This window comes from Paroedura picta, chromosome 15 (assembly GCF_049243985.1).
Source record: "Paroedura picta isolate Pp20150507F chromosome 15, Ppicta_v3.0, whole genome shotgun sequence".
Classification (NCBI taxonomy): Eukaryota; Metazoa; Chordata; class Lepidosauria; order Squamata; family Gekkonidae; genus Paroedura; species Paroedura picta.
The window spans coordinates 29,091,657-29,107,719 of record NC_135383.1 but is presented as its reverse complement, the minus strand read 5'-3'; the positions used below and the strand labels follow the sequence as shown (position 1 = coordinate 29,107,719).

Here is a 16,063-nt window from a genome sequence, read left to right as displayed (position 1 = left end):
TTAATTTTAAAGACTCAGGAGACAATCTTGCTGTAAGAGGGGTAGCATAAGGCAGGTTAATGTTCAGTGGTTTCTAGGCTTTGCAGCTTCGCATTGCTGCAAGGGAAGGTTTGTATGGTTGGTTTATTGAGAACATTCTCATGATGCTGTTGTTCAAGTGGACTCAGGGTGGTTTGCAGCATTCTTCCTTCCTTCATTTTATCCTCATGCCAGGTCAGCAAAACTGAGTCTAGGTGACTGATCCCATATTACCCAGCAGGCTTCCATGACACAGTAGGAATTTGAACCTAGGTCTCCCTGATCCTACTTCAGGGTCTTAATTGCTGTACAATGCTCCCCAGTACATGTACAAAAAGTATGGTACATATGAAGAAAGCCTATAGCTTAGTTGAGGAGTTGCCAACCTTTGCTTTCATGAGAGCTATTGCTATCCTGAGCTATGTCTCTCACTCCTGCCATGTTGCCAGGTTTTGTCCGGGCCTAAAAATGGAATGTAGGCTAGGAAGAACACCAAAAGTGAAGCTTAGCAGAGCAGTGGAAAGAGAAACTTAAAAAACAAACAAACAAACAAAGCCAAAAGCAGATCTGGTTATCTCCTAGTCTTTTTTTCCTGATCCTGGTCTTGTGAAAAGTGCCATCCTAGTTTGGCTGTAATTGTGACATCTCTTGCAACAGCCCAAGGAGAAGAGAAGCCACCTTTCTGCCTGCCCATTCTGTTTCCCCTGGCTGTTGGGCTTTAGTTGCAGGCAGCAGTGATGAGGAGCAGCAAGCACCTTGGGCAGCAGGGCCAACCTTCCCATGCCACCCTACGCTCATTGACATCAGCAGGCCTGAAAGAGTGTAGCTCTCCTTGTGGATAGCATTGGTCATCCCTCACCTTTTCTGTGTGTGCTACAGGATTCAGTGGAAAAAGGAAGAAATTGGTTGGGAGCAGCCCCACAAACAATGGACTTGGTTATTAAACCAAGCCAATATTTGCACAGCCCTGTGAGATTTCAACTTTCTTGTGGCCTTGTTTGGTCTTCTTTGACACACTGGCAGCTAATGTCACTGATCTGTAATCCTCCTTGAAAGTTAATCAGACTTGAGGATACACATGGGTGGGAAAAATGGTTTGAGAGAGTTTTTTTCAAGTTGGGGACACCCAATGAAGTTGATGGCAATAGGTTCAGGATAGATTGGGTGATTAAACTGGAATTTGCTACTGGGAGCTGCAGTCATGACCACAAACATATGTGGCTTGGAAATGGGATTAGACAGATTTATGAACTCCATAGTGACTGAAGGAAACCCACTCAATCAGTCAGAATAGGAAGGACCATCCCTGGAAGGCCTTGGCCTCCATGTCTTGTTCACTGGTCCTGTTGAACAAGACACTGGTCCATGTCTGGTTGTCTACTACTGGAATGGAAGGACTACTGGTTTGAAACAGCAGGACTCCTCTGATGCTTTAAGAGCACATAAAGTTACCTTCTCTCAAATTGGACTCTTGTTCTACCTAAGCCCAGTACTCTGAATGGCAGTGGGTCAACAGAACCTCCATCTCTGCAGCTGGATGCCAGTTCCCAGTTGAGTAGTGCCCCCACTGAGGCCACATGCTTTTCAGTGCCAGGTGGTGGTGGGAATGGTGGTGCCACTGGGCCAGCTGCTTCAGATAGAGTGTTGAATTAGATGACTTTGTGGTCTGTTCTATAAGGACTTCAAGTGGTATGTCCAGTTCTCTTTTGGATCTCTCAGTGTGGCCAAGGGCTGGGTATTTAAAAGTCTGGTGATGTATGTATCTTGGCTGAGCTATTCTTGCTAGCAGCTGTTTTTTTTTTTTTTTTTTTGGTTCTTTGGGTTGGAATCTTCCTGGAGCCCGGTCTAGATCAGCCCATTAGAAACAGTTTTGCCTAACTCCAGTTTCTTCCTACATAATAAATCAGGTACTAAAATTAGTCCCGATCTCCCTGGGCAATCATTTTTCCTGAGGTTATAGAGAACTGAGAGACCTGCTGATTTATAGTTTTTCTGTCTGATTTCTTACCTTCTCCCCCTTTAAAAATAATCTCAAATTGCTGGGTTCTATTCTTAACCTTCCAATCTTTGGTCTCCTCCCCCCCCCCCCGTCAGTTTCTTTCTGTTCTTGCCCTCCTTGTTTGGGGAACACTTTAGCCTTTTTCATAGTTTTTCCCTGTTTAAACCTCTGTCACTTCAGGCAGATGACTTCCTTGGGACCTCTTCTGAAGGTTTTGTAATTGAGTCTTTTACCACGGTGACAGAATATCATTAACCTTCGCTAAAGCAATTTATTTCATGCTCCTTTGTGGGACTAAGCTCCCTCCCCCCTCCCTCCCTCCCCCCTCTTCATCCCCCCAGGAAATACATATGTGGAAAAAGACTTTACAAATGGGAATAACTGGACCTGAAGCACTGTGTGTTTTTTAGCTTGCACTTGGTGTATGTGTGTCTGCTGTCCAAATCAATTCTCAGTAGCCTTGTAAAAATGTTTTTAATGTACATTTGCTCGAGGGAGGGTGGGGGTGGGGGGAGATGACAAAATGATAAAACCAACCCTTTTGACTACGAACAGCTCATAAAATGCATTTATATCTCATTTGCTATTTTAATATCCCTTGGCATTTTAAGCAATACTGCTTCTTGTTTTGGTCTGTTTTAAATCTAACTTGGGGCAGCCAGAGGGCGGAAGTGAGACACTCTGCAGAGGGCCCTTTGGCAGGCTTCAGAAGGACACAGGAGATCTTGGGGGAAATCCCGTCTTGCTTTGGCCTTCCTGGGTGGCCTTGGATGACTCTTCTTGGCTCAGGTCCCCATTTGCAGATTTCCAGTCTGTTTGGCTTTCTCCTGAGGTTACTTTCCAAAGGTTTGCAACTTAGTCTGGCCATTGGGCCATCTAACTCCAGGCTGTCTGTTCTGCCTGAGACCCTGGAGCTCTGCTCCAAGTCAGAATAAGCAAAACTGGCCTTCCTAGGTTAATGATTTATTTTATTTCTTGGAGTGAGGTACAATAATAAAAACATAGTTAAAATCAGTACCCTTCTCCCCATAAGTGCCCTTTGCGAGGCAAACTGGACTGGGATGGTCTTAAATAGGGAGGGGGAAATCAATGGATAGGAAGGAGGCTCATATAGTTTTCAGGCAGTCATGGCCTCAGCCATAAGCCTGGTGGAAGAATGCTGTTTCTCAGGCCCTGCAGAATTTTGACAGTTTTGTCAGGGACTGGATTTCAACTGGCATCCCATTTCACTAGGTTGGAGCCAGGACTGAAAAGGCCCTGTCTGAGACCAGGCAAATATTTTTAGGACTAGGGATTAACAACAAATTGGTGTTAGCAGAGCACGGTGCCCTCCAGGAGGTAATAAGCTAGCTTCACTAAATTTGTATTCTGATTGGTAGCGGATCTCCAGGAGTCCTGGCAGAGAGAAAAGGCTTTCCTTGCACCCGTTGTTGCTAAGATCTTTTAAACCAGTGGTTCTCAACTTGGGGGTTGGGACCCCTTTCACAGGGGTTTCGGCAAGGTGAACAGCTGGGGGGGCACTGTCACTGTTGCTGCTCCTCCTGCAGGCGCCCGCGCTTGGCTGCCAGCCGCTCCAGCAGTGCCTCCAGCGCAGCGCAGTCTCCCGCCAGGCGCTCCAGGTGGCGGCGCAGCTCGGCAGGACAAAAGGCAAAACTTAAAGGAGAAACCCCGGGGAAAAAACAGTTTATATGCAATCATGAACAATGGATCTTCACGCCATTGGTCAGTTTTGGTTTAATTTATCTAAAAGAGCACTTGCATAATTTTATGGTTGGGGGTCACCACAACATGAGGAACTGTATTAAAGGGTCACGGCATTAGGAAGGTTGAGTACCACTGTTTAAACAAAAATGCCAGGGATTGAACCTGAGACCTTGTATGTGGCCAGGCATGTCCTCTACTACTGACGCATAAGGGCAGATGTGGTTAGTTGCCAAGTATTTCTAAATGCAAAAGCTATAACAGTCGTAAGCTAGTGAAATGTCATGATGGTGAGAGCAGGGGAGCACTCCCTCCCCCCAAACACTGTTTCAGAAGGCACAGCACCTTTTCACGCAGCATCCCAACAAAGTCTGCCGAGTAAACTTCAGTCACAGGATAAGACCGGTTTTCTTATGGATTAAAAATGGGCTAAATGAAGCAGAGAGGAGAAATTAATGGACATTTCTCACAATGGAAGGAAGTAAGCATTGAGTCCCACAAGGATTGGTATTGGGGTGGATATGGAGCCCTGGGTAAGTAGTGTAGTGGCCAGTTTGTAGATGACACATAACTATTCAGAGCGGTGAAAACCAAGGATGACTGGGAAGAGCTTCAGGAGAATCTTTGCAAACTGGGTGACAAAGTGACAAATGAAGTTTAGTGCTGGTAAGTGTAAAGTGATGCACATTGGGACAAAAAGTATAGTCTAATGGGGTCTAAACTTGCTGAGGCTGAGAGGAAAAAAGATCTTGATCGTAGTGAATAGCTCAATTTAAGTATCAGCCCAGTGTGCTACAGAGATGAAAAAGGCAAGCTCTCTGTTAGGGATCATTTGGAAAGGGACTGAGGATAAAAGAGCCAATATTGTAATGCCTCTATATCGATCTCTAGTGCAGCCTTTTTGGTCGTTGTGTTTCAGAAGGACGATGCAGAGCTGGAAAAAGCATGGAAGAGGGAGGGCAGCTGAGATGGTAAGGGAGCTGGAGCCCCTTCTCTGGGAGGAAAGACTGGAGAGTTTGTGACTTATCAGTTTAGAACAGAGATAACTGGGGGGGGCATGATAGAGGCATATAAAATTATGTGTAGGATGGAGAGAGGGAATTTTTCCCCTTCTTACAAAATACTCGAGGTCATCCAATGAAGCTGATGGGCAGTGGATTTAGGACAGACAAAAAAGTCTCCAGGTAAGGCTGGAGTATAAATGCAAAGTGGACATGTCCATTAACAAGGAGCCAAGTGATTTGTATAGATACCGGACACAGTCTCTATTTTCTGAGATATGGATGGGCAGCTGGTGAACCTATGAATATTTCTCCAAATTCTGGAGGAGAACCCCAGAATTTGAGTGACCCTCAAGGAAGTTGAAGAGCCTCTTGTGGCGCAGAGTGGTAAGGCAGCCGTCTGAAAGCTTTGCCCATGAGGCTGGGAGTTCGATCCCAGCAGCCGGCTCAAGGTTGATTCAGCCTTCCATCCTTCCGAGGTCGGTCAAATGAGTACCCAGCTTGCTGGGGGGTAAACGGTCATGACTGGGGAAGGCACTGGCAAACCACCCCGTATTGAGTCTGCCAAGAAAACGCTGGAGGGCGTCACTCCAAGGGTCAGACATGACTCGGTGCTTGCACAGGGGATACCTTTACCTTTACCTTTACAAGGAAGTTTAGGCAAATGTGTTTAATGTTAAATTCAAATTGGGATGCTGAATTTTTCATACATAGTTGCACAACTTTATATTCTTTTGGAATCATAGAATCCTAGAACCATAGAGTTGGAAGGGGCCATGCAGGCCATCTAGTCCAACCCCCTGCTCTACGCAGGATCAGCCCTAAGCATCCTAAAGCATACTATCCTTGAATCTTTCTGTGTGTTTTGTTTCCCTGCCTCAGGAAGATCTCTTTATGTAAAGATGCCTTTGGAATTGTTTGTAGGTTGTAATATATTTTTCAGTCTCCAGAGCATTCATTTGATGCATTAGCTGTGTCTATAGCTGGCTTCTTGGCCTCTCAGCAACAGAGCGTTGTAGCTGGAAGATGAGAAATGAAAATAGTTCCTTTTAAAAATGTACCTTAATGTTAAGGGTTGCAAGATGGAATACTTAATTAAGGGACATTATAGAGTACAGTGTACTATATCTATTACTGGACAGGTGGTCTGAAGTAAGAGATCTTGGCTGCCCCATTCTGTTACATTTTCTGCCCTATCTATTCTTGACACTTCATGTGTGTTTATACCTTTGTATTAATCCTGCAGTATTGTATTGACTATATATTTATTTACATTGCTATGTTGGTTCCCAACACAAATCACTTTGGCCATTTCCAGCAGGTATTGCCATTCTGAGAATTTTTGTGATATAATTGAATTAGTTTTGTTGGCTTTCCATGTCCTTTGGGAAAGCAAAATCCTAACTGTCATAGTTCTTGATACCTTTGGAACTCAAGAGAAATTGTTGAAGGCCAATGAAGTGTAGGCAAGGCATTGAATGGACCCTCATGGTTCTTTCTGCCTCTCTATCACCTCTGTCTGTGGTTTTCCAGTTAGATTTCCTTCTCTAGTCTATCCTACCTGGTCACTCTAGTGTATTGTACTTCCCCATATGTTGACACCTATATCTTGAAAGCAAATTGCATTTTGCAAAAGGAAGTGTGGTGTAGCAGTGAAAGAGTTGGGCTTAAGAGGCTCAGGTTTGAATCCCTCCTTTATTATTGGAAGCTTGTCAGTCACCTTGAGCCAGTATTACATGCTTAGCCTGACCTACCTACCATCACGGGAGTGATGTGAAGCTGGAGGAAGGAAGAATAATGTAAGCTGTTTTGGGCTTCCACTGAAAAGAAAGGGAGCAAACAAATTATTAATACACTAGAAACTAAGCCCGCTGCACTATAAATACAGCGGGCGCTAGGGAGCATATGGAGTTGGGCGGGGTGGCTGTGCGACATTTTGTCGGCCAGGCCGCGCACCTGCGGCCAGGGATCGTCGGGCCCGTGTGGCTGCCCCAGCGTCTGCCGGGTCCTCTAGGTCTCCTGCCGTCGTGGGACCTACCTCAGGTGTAGGGGGTCATTGTTCTGGGGCCGGGGCTGCTGGCGGCGTTGCAGGCACTGCATCTCTTGCGACCAGTCGGTGGGGTGGCCGTTGGGGTGGGTGCTGCTGTAGGGCGGCCGCAGGCGTTGGCTGGTGCTGGTGCGGGGCACGCTGGTGCGGGGCCGCATCCACGGGGGAAGGCAGCATCAGCTTGGCCGGTGTTGGTGGCGCATGCTCGGGTGGGTTGGCGGAATCGGGTTGGGGCGTTGGAGGCACGGTATTCTCAGCTGGGGCCGCCGGCGGGTGCTCTTTGCCACGTGGGCAGGCGGCGACCTGGCGTCTCAACGGCTAGGAAGAAAATGGTGGCGTGGGGAGGGGGCAGACCGGGAGGCGCGTCAGTCCGGCGGCAAGGGACCAATCATGAGCCGTGCTATGTGCGGCTCGCGGTTGGTCCCTTGCCGGCAGACTGACACTCGGAGGGCCCAATCGGCAGGCACTTTGCGCCTTCCGAGTGTCAGTCCGGGGGAAGGGGCCTATGGGCACCCTTCCTCATCATGGACAGGGCCCACCCTCGGGGCCCTTAACCGATTATTTAATCCACTCTGCTAGGAGCGGGTTAAAGATGATAGAACAAATGTAACTACAGTATATAATAATATGGAACTCAGAATTTGAGGGTTTTTTACCTGCTAAATAAAGCCCTTAAATAATCCCTGCATCCTTCCCTGTCTCAGAATTTTACTGAAGGGGGTGTGTTCGAATGTGTGGAGAGAGATGCAGATGCAGCTGGAGCAGAGGCTTGGGAGCAAGTTGCTGCAGCAACTCACTCTGATGTTTATTGCTATTGTGATTCAATATCATCCAGGGACCTCGGCAACATCACTTTCTCTAAACTTCAGTAATCAAGGGAATGGCAAAAAAGAGTGTTTGCCTTTAAAGAAACAGAGCAATCTGAAATGGCTTTAGTTGAAGAAGCAATTTCACTGTGTGCTAGGGGCCATGGGCTTTCTAGGGAGCCTGTTAGGAGAGTTGCAGTGGGTGAGCTGTAGACAAGCTCTGTCATTACTGGCTCCACGAGAGCCAGCTTGGTGTAGTGTTTAGGAGTCCGGACTTCTAATCTGGCATGCCGGGTTTGATTCCCTGCCAGCTGGGTGACCTTGGCTTTGCCACAGCACTGATAAAGCTGCTCTGACCGAGCAGTAATATCAGGGTTCTCTCAGCCTCACCTCCCTCACAGGGGAGAGGAAAGGGAAGGCAATTGTAAGCCATCTTGAGACTCCTGGTAGAGAAAAGTGGTATATAAGAACCAACTCTTCTTCTTTGCAAAAAAAATGCTGGGTGTTATATAAGGTGTGTACTAGGTTCACAAAGGCTGAAAGAGAGGTTGCCAGAACAATCTGGTCCCATTGTTAGCAATGTTAAATTGCAAGATTCTTGTTGCAGTTGTAATTAATTCAATTGCATATGAAAGCAGTGTTGTATCTAGCCAGATCTATTTGGCTCAGTGTTGTCTATAATATCTCTTCTGAGTGGCAATAGTTCTCCAAGTTCTCAAGCAGAGAAGTTTCTTTAGCTCTCTGCTGAGAGGCCTCTGGAATTGAACACTTCTAAAAACCAGCCCTGCTGTTCCAGCCATACAGATGATCCTAGGTGATGTTAACCTGGGGGGCTGAATCATTGAACAAGTAAAAAGGTATGGCAGGATCCACAGTTTTGTAACTCTGGTCATCACTCTGGTCTCAACCAAACGCCTTCCAGAAGAGCACCATCTTACAGGCCCTGTGGAACCCAGTGATGCTCCGTCAGGGCCCTTAGCTCTTCCAGGAGCTCATTCCACCAGGTTGGGGACTGGACTGAAAAGACGCTGGCCCTGGTCAAGGCCAGGCAAATGTCCCAAGGGCCAGGGACAACCAGCAAATTCATGCCTGCAGAGTGGAGAGCCCTACAGGGGGCATAAGCAGATAAGTGGTACCTCAGATAGGTAGGGTCCAAGCCACATTTAACCTTAAAGGTCAAATCCAAAACCCTGAACTTGATCTGGAAGCAAACCGGTAACCAGTGGAGGTGGTAAGCAAACCGGTAAGCAGGTGGAGGCACAGCCATGCAGGGTGAAATGCAGGATGAGGAGGGCGAGCTGCAGAAGCTGAACTGCCGCCAGCGCGCCTACGTGGGGTGGAGGTGGGCACTGGAGGAGGAGGATGATGTGTGCCTGGTATAGGAGCTAGCGGTATGGTGTGGGCAAGAACAGCTCCCATGGAGGAGGAGGTGGTGGTGGCCGGACTCCTAAACACTACACCAAGCTGGCTCTCGTGGAGCCAGTAATGGAGCAGAATTGTTCTCTCTTGCCCCAGAGGGACAGACCAGAACGAATGGGATGAAATTAATTCAAAAGAAATTCCATCTAAACCTCCGGAAGAAGTTCCTGACAGAGCGGTTTCTCAGTGGAACAGGGTTCCTCGGGAGGTGGTGGGTTCTCCCTCTTTAGAAATGTTTAAACAGAGGCTGGATAGCCATCTGACGGAGAGGCTGATTCTGTGAAGTCAAAGGGGTGGCAAGTTACAGTAGATGAGCGATAGGGATGTGAGTGTCCTGCGTAGTGCAGGGGGTTGGACTAGATGACCCTTACAACTCTATTATTCTATGAAACTGTTTTATTCTGTTCCCAAAATAATGATGAAAGTATTCAGAATTCTGAGAGAACCATGCATTTGCCTAGAAAGTGGAACATGTCAAATATTTGCAAAGTGAGTGTCATTGAATTAAACTCATCAGTCTTGTGATATTGCTTTTGAAAGGTGGTGTTTTTCTCCTCCCCAGCTATATTTCTGCCCTTCCACTTCCCTTGCCCGTTGCCTGCTGATCTAATTTAGTATGAATGGAAACTATCAATGGGCTAATTGCTGATAATCTGCTCTTTTATTTATTTTATTTATTATTGTATTTATATACTGGCCACCCCGAAGGCTTAGGGCAGTTTAAATGAAACAAGAACAAAACAGGTAACTCCATTTGTAATAATAACGTTGTAATAACAATAACATCTATTAATTAATTAATTAAGATTTCTACACCACCCATTTCTTTGCAGCTCTGGGCGGTTTACACTGAAAATTATATAACTTACATGGAAACGTTATACAGACTCTAACATCAAAACAACTTTCAATAAAGCATCAAAAAGATTACAGACCCAATAACAATTAACAGTAACATTGGGAGGTTAATTCTTTCAGTCATGGGGTGGTGTCTGGGAGGACCAGCGGGTGTTCTGAGTCGGTCGGCCTCTAGCAAATGCCTGGTGGAAGAGCTTCCTCTTGCAGGCTCTGCGAAACTGGAAGTTCGGGCAGGGCTCTGATCTCAGGGAGCCACCAGGCTCTGGCCCTTGTTGAGGTCCAACGTGCTTCTCTGGGGCAAGGCATCCGCAGCCAGTTGGAGGTGGTGGAGCTTTTGGGGGTATAGGCAGGGAGGCGGTCTCTCAGATACATGGCCCGAACTGCGTATGGCCTTAAAGGTGATTACCAGAACCTTAAGCTTAATCCGGAATTCAACTGGGAGCCAGCCAAGTTGTTGGAGTGCCGGCCAGATGTGGGATCTCCATGATGTTTTAGTGAGAATCCTGGCCGCAGCATTCTGCACCAATTGTAGTTTCCGGATCAAGAATGAGGGGTAGACCTGTGTAGAGCGAGTTGCAGAAGTCCCCCCTAGAGGTCAGGAAAAGTTTAATAATGTAATTGGGGGGGAAAAAGACTAATTAACTTATAAAAACTGATTGGGGAAATTGGGACCTGTTGAAATTAATTGGGGAAGAAAAAATTAATTGACTATAGAAATTGACTGAGAGGAGCTGATCGGATTGAACAAATTGTGGGGTTAAACAGACTGCAGGAACGGAGGCTCTCCAAAAAAAGAAAAAATTAAGCAGTAACCCTAACAGTTATAAATTAAAGTGGGAATATAGCAACGGAGAAATAGAAGAGCAACAATAATGCAGGTCCGAGAAAGGAGTGAAAACAGCGCGCGTGGGGGGGGGGTTGTGTGCCCAAAAACAAAGAAGAGAGAAAATCTGCCTAACAACAAGGAAGAGGGAATAGAAAGACTGAAAAAGATAGAAAAGAGAGAGAAAGTAAGAACCAGCCTAACAACAAAGCAAGAGAGGTGTATGGAAGGGAGTAGCTGAGAAATAAAAAAAGGACTTTTCCAATAACAAAAAAGAGTGGGAAGAAGAGGGAGGGTGGGAAGAAAGCCAAATTAACAAGGAGAAAGAAGAGATATGAGAAGGAAAGCACTGTACCCAATCACAACCCCCATACACAATTAAATAATAACTCAAACGCAATTACCACAGTCCCACATGTACCACTTACTCAATTTATTGAAATCCAACCAAAAAGGTGCCCTCCCCCTCTACCCAAACTGAATGGGAGCAAATAAAATGTACTAGCAATCAAACCAACTCCAGACTGGGTAACCCTGAGATGCAGTAAGATGATCGGGGCCATCCCTCTGGAATCCTGAATTTTACCACACACACACACTCAAATCAATCCACCTGAAACTGAAAAAAACAAACTTGCCAGGACCAAAGCAACCAAATAAAAATCAAAACCAGCGTAAAAAGAAAACAAAACAAAAAAAAAAACCCCTAGAACTCAACCAGTTGATAACCCAGGTAGAAACCAACATTAAGCACGGATAGCTCCCAATCTCCGAGCGGAACTAAGGGCACAACAACATCAAAAGGGGATCAAAGCGGGTTAGGGATCCCAATAATAAGGGGAAGAGGCAGAGACAGCGGTGGGAGGAGGCTGGACAATAGAAGGGGCTTGAGAAATGACCACGCTCGAACACCTTCTAACTTCTGCCCCATCTCTCAAACTACTAGGGTGGAGGCAAAGGTGAACAGACCACCTCCAATACTGTTCTTCGCACTATTCCACCGTTCTAGTAACGGGCGTACCACTGCCTGTTCTGTTGAGAGGGAGAGGTTAATTATTTCCCGGAGGGGGGCTCCAATTCTTCTGTCTGTTATTTTTAGGAGCCGTGATGAGCATAGGTCTAGTGGGCAAGTGGTTGGCTTCGTTTCTGCTAGCATTCTGCCCACTTCAGTTTGTGAGAGTCATTTGAAGTGTTCACTTCACTTTCTAGTTCACTTTCTGTGTCTAAAGTTCAAGGAAGGTCATTGCGAAGCCTCGAGATTTTATATGCGAAGTGACTCGCAAATGCCTCACACCTAATGTCCAATTGGCTATTATTTTGGTGCCCTTCATCGAGGGCGGTGAATGATCGTTCTATCCTAAATAATATTGCCAGGCGTGAGTGCGCAGACGCGATACTAGTCGAGTAAAAGTTTCGTTTCACTGATTCACCGCCATCTCATAGGCTCTTAACTGCATTCTATAAGATGCTCTCGATTCGTCGTTGCGAGTCTTCCTCCAAACTTGCTCTAGCAGTCTCAGTTCCCGTTTCTTCTAGCGGAGCTCCTCCGTATACCACAGAGCCCGCTTGAACCGGGGGCGGAGAGAGCGTTTGGGAGCTATCTCATCAATGGCTGCCAGCATTCTGTCATGCCAGTCGCTGACCAGTCCATCTAGAGAAGTGCCGGGAGGCATTGGGTCCTGCAGAGCATTCAGGAATCCAATTGGATCCATAAGTCTCCACGGGCGAGCTGAAATGTGCTCGTCACCTAGTTGTCCATAAATGCTTAGTTTCTTTAAATGAAACAAAGTCTTCTGAGCCAGATGAATTGCATTCAAGGGTACTAAAAGAACTTGTAGATGTCATCTCTGACCTTCTGTCCATTATTTTTGACACTTCTTGTAGAACAGGTGAGCTGCCAGATGATTGGAGGTGGGAAATCTTCAAGAAAGGGAAAAAGGAGAATCTGGGTAACTACCGACCTATCAGCTTGACATCTGTAGCTGGCAAAATTTTGGAACAAATCATTGAACACTCGGTCCTTGAGCAGCTAGAACAGAGAGCTGTGATTTCTAAGATTGAGCACAGGTTTCTCAAGAACATGTCAGACCAACCTTAACTTTTTCGAGAAAGTGACTACCTTGCTGTATCAGGGGTATGCTTATGTTACATAATGTCTTTCAGGTTCAACTCTGGGGCTGGCTGAGCCAAGAGAGTTGTATTTGTTCCATTCTGCAGTGCCCGTGTTTTCCGATTGGGCCCATAATACCCTTGACCTTGCTGAGTTTGGAGGTGTTATTAAGCTCTCCTGCTGGACTGCATTCTTGATGTCTCATGTAAAGGGACAACTCACTTTCTCTTTATATTTGGCTCCACCTGTTAAAAATGACCAGGACCATTTTTGGTCCATTGGTATACTTGTTCATTTTATGGGGATCTGAGATGGAGCTTTAGGTGGGCAGGGGCTGACCTGTTCAGTTTGGAAAATTCTTTCTGTGGGCCTCAAGTATGTGGGAAAATTTTTTTTGTAAGAGGGAAGACCTTCCGCAGAAGAAACGACATTCTGATTTCAAGTTTTGCTTTTGCAACAGTTGTGATGCCGGCTGAGAAGTACTGGAGACATGAAAACTGTGCTTGCTGTCACTCTCCCGGGTATTGGCAGGCATTGCAGGAACTGAATTGCCTGCTCTGGGGTTGGTATTTGGTTGTTTTTTCTCATAGTTTGCAGGCTGGGCTCTTGAATGCAAGAAATGTTTGAAGCCCAAAGTTGAAAAATAACCCTAGATAAGCCGTGCAAATCCTGGAGATATTCTGATTTGTACTCTGTACAAATCTTGGCTCTTGTGTGTGGATGCTGTATATTTGTAGGCTGTGTCTGAGAGAGAGAGAGAGAACTTCAGCTTATTTAGTGCAGTTTTTAGTCACATCTTGCAGTAAACATAATTTGCATATAGCATTAATGAAGATGGCACATTGCACAAGTTCAACAGCAGTCTGAAATGTAAAATTGAGTCTGAAATGGAGGCTACCTGCTTCAAATATAAGAGTTGGCCCTTGAATCTTGGTGTGTTATGGTATGTGTAAGTAGTATCACTTGTTTATTTTCAGATCTATTTATGACATTTTCCCGATTAGTTTAAATCATTTATCACAAAAGGCAAGAGTTGGTGGATGAGGTGAAGGAGGTGGGGACCCTAGGGGGAAGTGACCATGTCCTCATAGAATTCCTTTTGAGATGGGGAGCCAAGGAAGCTTGTAGCCAGACGCGGATGTTGGATTTTCGTAGGGCAAACTTTAATAAACTCAGAGACATTATGAGTGTCATACCATGGACGAGAATGCGGGAAGGGAGCATGTGAAGGGTGGGCGCTACTCAAACAGGAGCTATTGCATGCTCAATCAATGACTATCCCAGAAAGACGAAAACACTGCAGGAGCTCTAAGAAGCCTATTTGGATGAACAGAGAACTTCAAGAGGAACTAAGAAAGAAAAGGAAAATGTTCAGGAAATGGAGGGAAGGACAGAGCTCTAAAGAAGAGTACCTACAGGTTACTAGGCACTGTAGATCAATCATCAGAAAGGCCAAAGCTGGGAGTGAGCTAAGATTGGCCAGGGAAGCCCATTGTAACAAGAAAAGATTTTTCAGTTATGTGAGGAGCAAACGTAAAGTAAAGGAGGCAATAGGCCCACTGTTGGGTGCGGATGGACAAACTCTAACGGAAGATGCAGAGAAAGCTGAAAGGCTTAGTGCCTATTTTACATCTGTTTTTTCCCACAGGTCAAATGGTTTAGGCACATCTAGAGATGGCCAAAGCCAAGGGACAGTGTCTGGGTGGCAGGTTAACATGGATAGAGAGGTTGTCGAGAGGCATTTAGCTGCACTGGATGAGTTCAAATCCCCTGGTCCGGATGAAATGCACCCGAGAGTACTCAAAGAAATTTCCAGAGAACTTGCACAGCCCTTGTCCATCATCTTCGGAACTCTTTAAGGACTGGAGATGTCCCGGAGGACTGGAAGAGAGCAAATGTTATTCCGATCTTCAAAAAAGGGAGGAAGGATGACCCGGGAAACTACAGACCAGTGAGTCTGACCTCTGTTGCGGGGAAGATAATGGAGCAGATATTAAAGGGAGCGATCTGCAAACATCTGGAGGACAATTTGGTGATCCAAGGAAGTCAGCATGGATTTGTCTCCAACAGGTCCTGCCAGACCAACCTGGTTTCCTTTTTTGACCAAGTAACAGGTTTGCTGGATCGGGGAAATTCGGTTGATGTCATTTACTTGGATTTTAGTAAAGCTTTTGACAAGGTTCCCCATGATGTTCTGATGGATAAATTGAAGGACTGCAATCTGGATTTTCAGATAGTCAGGTGGATAGGGAATTGGTTAGAGAACCGCACTCAAAGAGTTGTTGTCAATGGTGTTTCATCAGACTGGAGAGAGGTGAGTAGCGGGGTACCTCAGGGCTCGGTGCTTGGCCCGGTACTTTTTAACATATTTATTAATGATCTAGATGAGGGGGTGGAGGGACTACTCATCAAGTTTGCAGATGACACCAAATTGGGAGGACTGGCAAATACTCCGGAAGATAGAGACAGAGTTCAACGAGATCTGAACACAATGGAAAAATGGGCAAATGAGAACAAGATGCAATTTAATAAAGATAAGTGTAAAGTTCTGCATCTGGGTCAGAAAAATGAAAAGCATGCCTACTGGATGGGGGATACGCTTCTAGGTAGCACTGTATGTGAACGAGACCTTGGGGTACTTGTGGATTGTAAACTAAACATGAGCAGGCAGTGTGATGCAGCGGTAAAAAAGGCAAATGCCATTTTGGGCTGTATCAACAGAGGCATCACATCAAAATCACAAGATGTCATAGTCCCATTGTATACGGCACTGGTCAGACCACACCTGGAGTACTGTGTGCAGTTCTGGAGGCCTCACTTCAAGAAGGACGTAGATAAAATTGAAAGGGTACAGAGGAGAGCGACGAAGATGATCTGGGGCCAAGGGACCAAGCCCTATGAAGATAGGTTGAGGGACTTGGGAATGTTCAGCCTGGAGAAAAGGAGGTTGAGAGGGGACAAGATAGCCCTCTTTAAGTATTTGAAAGGTTGTCACTTGGAGGAGGGCAGGATGCTGTTTCTGTTGGCTGCAGAGGAGAGGACATGCAGTAATGGGTTTAAACTACAAGTACAATGATATAGGCTTGATTTGAAAAAAATTTCAGTCAGAGTAGTTCAGCAGTGGAATAGGCTGCCTAAGGAGGTGGTGAGCTCCCCCTCACTGGCAGTCTTCAAGCAAACGTTGGATACACTCTTTTCTTGGATGCTTTAGAATGCTTAGGGCTGATCCTGCGTAGAGCAGGGGTTGGACTGGATGGCCTTGTTTGTTTCTTTCGGCTTTT

At 45.9% G+C, this 16,063-nt stretch overlaps 1 protein-coding gene and 1 long non-coding RNA gene across 29 annotated transcripts in view; one reads left to right on the top strand and one right to left on the bottom strand.

The window, feature by feature from the left end:
* Nucleotides 1–16,063, top strand: part of MSI2 (musashi RNA binding protein 2) — an 833,820-nt gene that overhangs the window by 37,116 nt on the left and 780,641 nt on the right. The gene's annotated exons all lie outside the window — the stretch shown is intronic.
* Nucleotides 6,455–7,560, bottom strand: LOC143824593 (uncharacterized). Its single transcript, XR_013226805.1, has 3 exons — nucleotides 7,423–7,560; nucleotides 6,758–7,084; nucleotides 6,455–6,539 (listed from the first exon to the last, which is right to left on the bottom strand). It is a non-coding gene; the product is annotated as an uncharacterized LOC143824593 (long non-coding RNA).